This window comes from Ctenocephalides felis, unplaced genomic scaffold, assembly GCF_003426905.1.
Source record: "Ctenocephalides felis isolate EL2017-DRISC unplaced genomic scaffold, ASM342690v1 CF-g0.4_SCAFFOLD_02621, whole genome shotgun sequence".
Lineage (NCBI taxonomy): Eukaryota > Metazoa > Arthropoda > Insecta > Siphonaptera > Pulicidae > Ctenocephalides > Ctenocephalides felis.
Genome location: NW_020538775.1, coordinates 1 through 2,500, shown reverse-complemented (window position 1 = coordinate 2,500; position 2,500 = coordinate 1). Strand labels below are relative to the sequence as shown.

Below are 2,500 nucleotides of genomic sequence, written 5' to 3'. Positions count from 1 at the left end.
TTTCGAAGAGTTCGGTTTCCGGTTATCGGGAGGGTCGCAAGAATAAAAATCTCTAGGACACACAACCCGCCGTAATCCCACAGAACGTCAACGAACGGTAATGTCCGATGTTGCAAATGGACTGGCTCACACGTTGAGTGAATATTTAAAGAGCACGCATTTACGCGAAACTCCATCATTCGCCGGCAAGCCGTTTAAAGCAAGCGGCAGTCTGGTAATGTTATACGACCCTCAGCCAGAGGTGGTCCGGGAAACAGTATCGAGGACCGCAATGTGCGTTCGAAATGTCAATGTTCATGTATCCTGCAGTTCACATGTCGACGCGCAATTAGCTGCGTTCTTCATCGACCCACGAGCCAAGTGATCCACCGTTCAGGGTGATTTATATATATTTATACATGTTTCAATCGTGATTCCCTAAAAATCGTTTAAGATAACTCGGGCGATTCTGAAACTAGTATGTTTATTATGGTTACAATTAGTACACCGTAAAGCTTTCGCTTTCGGTCCGAGATACGAGACCTCGTTTCAAAATTGAAATATGAATATTTCATTGTGTGTGAGATTGAAAAATCTGCTTTCGCTGATCTTTCATTTTCTTAAAACAACGCAATGAAGCGAATGTTCAAATTCGCACAATTTGAATAAAATGTGCAGAGTATATAGAATACAACGCAAGCGTTTACTACAATCGACTTTGAAACACTAGACTTTCATCTAGCGCCCAAAGAATTGATTGAGCTATGCGTTTAAAGTATAATATTTAAAAAGAACGCCGTTTTCACAACGAACTCGTCATTCGCTCAGGCATCGGGCGAATGAGTTATCTGGTTTAATAAAAAAACGGAACATAGATTTGAAAACAGCTTAGGGATGAATTTACCAAATTAGAGTCCAAAGCAAAGCACCTCGAGCAACGCGTTAATAATGATTTGTTAAGTTCTATTAAGAACAGTAAAATTTTGTTCCTTTCCGATAGCCACGGCAAGGTGGTCAGAATGCTTGAGAGAATTGCATGGACGAAAATTTGATATATTCAGCATAGTCAAGCCGGGGGCCGGATTTGCTGGCGTGGTTGGGGATATCGAGAGTCTGGTGTCTGACTTTGGTCCGGGTGACCATGTTGTTGTTCTGGCTGGAACGAATGACGATTCGTCCAATTACGCTATTCTTAGCGCTTTGGAAAAGGCTCGTCGTTCATGTCAAAAGACAAACTTTGTCTGATGACAATTCCGTACAGATACGATGACGTGCGTTGCAACGGGCTGATTTCCGATGCCAATTGCTGGATCAACCGAGACTACGGTCGAGGAAAGTTCAGTAATCTTCGGATTCTTGATGTCAACAGGCATGTTGGTTTATCCGATTACACCAGGCATGGCTTACATTTTCTTTCAACGGGAAAAGAAAATTATGTAGGGTTTTAGCTAACGAGTTGTTGAGTGTCAAGGCTGTGGCGGGAATGAAACTTCCGTTTCTAATTCCTTTCGTGCCTAAAGCTGATATAAAATTTTCAATTTTATTTTCAAAATATACAAAACTATCCAATAAAACTTAATCAATTAGAAGTAGTTATAGATAATTATAAACCCCAAATATTATGTTTTGCTGAACACTGGTTAAATAAGTCGGATCTTGAATTAATAAAATTAAAGGTTATAATTTATCTTCTCATTTCTGTCGAACTCAATATGGCCACGGAGGTGTGTGCATTTTGTAAGTGATTTCATTCGTTCTAAACCCGTTTATACTAATACTCTTCAAGTAGAAAAACTTTTTGAATATTGTGCTGTTGAAATTAAATCTCTCAAATGACGTCGTGTGTCTTATATGCGTTTATCGATCACCTGACCAGAATGTTGATATGTTCATCTCGCTGATGTACGAATTGATTCATAACCTTTTTGATAAATATTCCAAAATCATTGTTTGCGGCGATTTTAATATACACTTTGATAAGCAATCGAAGCCATCCATTGAATTCAATTTGAATATGCAGTCTTTTGGGTTTAACTCGTACTATGCATGAACCTACTCGTTTTCGCATCAATCTTCTTCTTGCATTGATAATTTCTTCACCAATTTAAAAGACTTTGATTCGCGTGTTATAAATACCACTCTTTCAGACCATCGAGGCATAATATTAAATTTTTGTAATTTTTCAACTTCTAAATCTACCTTTATATTACACAAACGTTATTTTGATGAATCAAATAAATTGATTTTCAAATGTCTTTTGGAAAAGGAATCATGGACCTTGCTTAACAAGTCCAAAGACTCAAATTCAATGTTCGACAACTTTATTTCTACATTTTTTCAACTTTAATCAAGCTTTTCCTCTCATTAAGAAAACCGTTTGCCCAAAAATAATACTTCAACCCCCTTGGCTAACTAAAGGGTTGAGAATTTTCACTTAAAAGATTAGCATTTCTCTGCAGCAGCTATCGGTACATAATGATAACCTGGCTTTTATAATTTATTTTTTGAAATATAGGGCAAC

The 2,500-nt window shown here is 37.6% G+C and overlaps 1 non-coding gene across 1 annotated transcript; it reads right to left on the bottom strand.

Annotated features, from left to right (window-relative positions):
• Positions 1–225: 225 nt before the first annotated feature.
• On the bottom strand, positions 226–380 carry LOC113381129. Its single transcript, XR_003367519.1, has one exon. It is a non-coding gene; the product is annotated as a 5.8S ribosomal RNA (ribosomal RNA).
• Between the last annotated feature and the right edge of the window lie 2,120 nt (positions 381–2,500).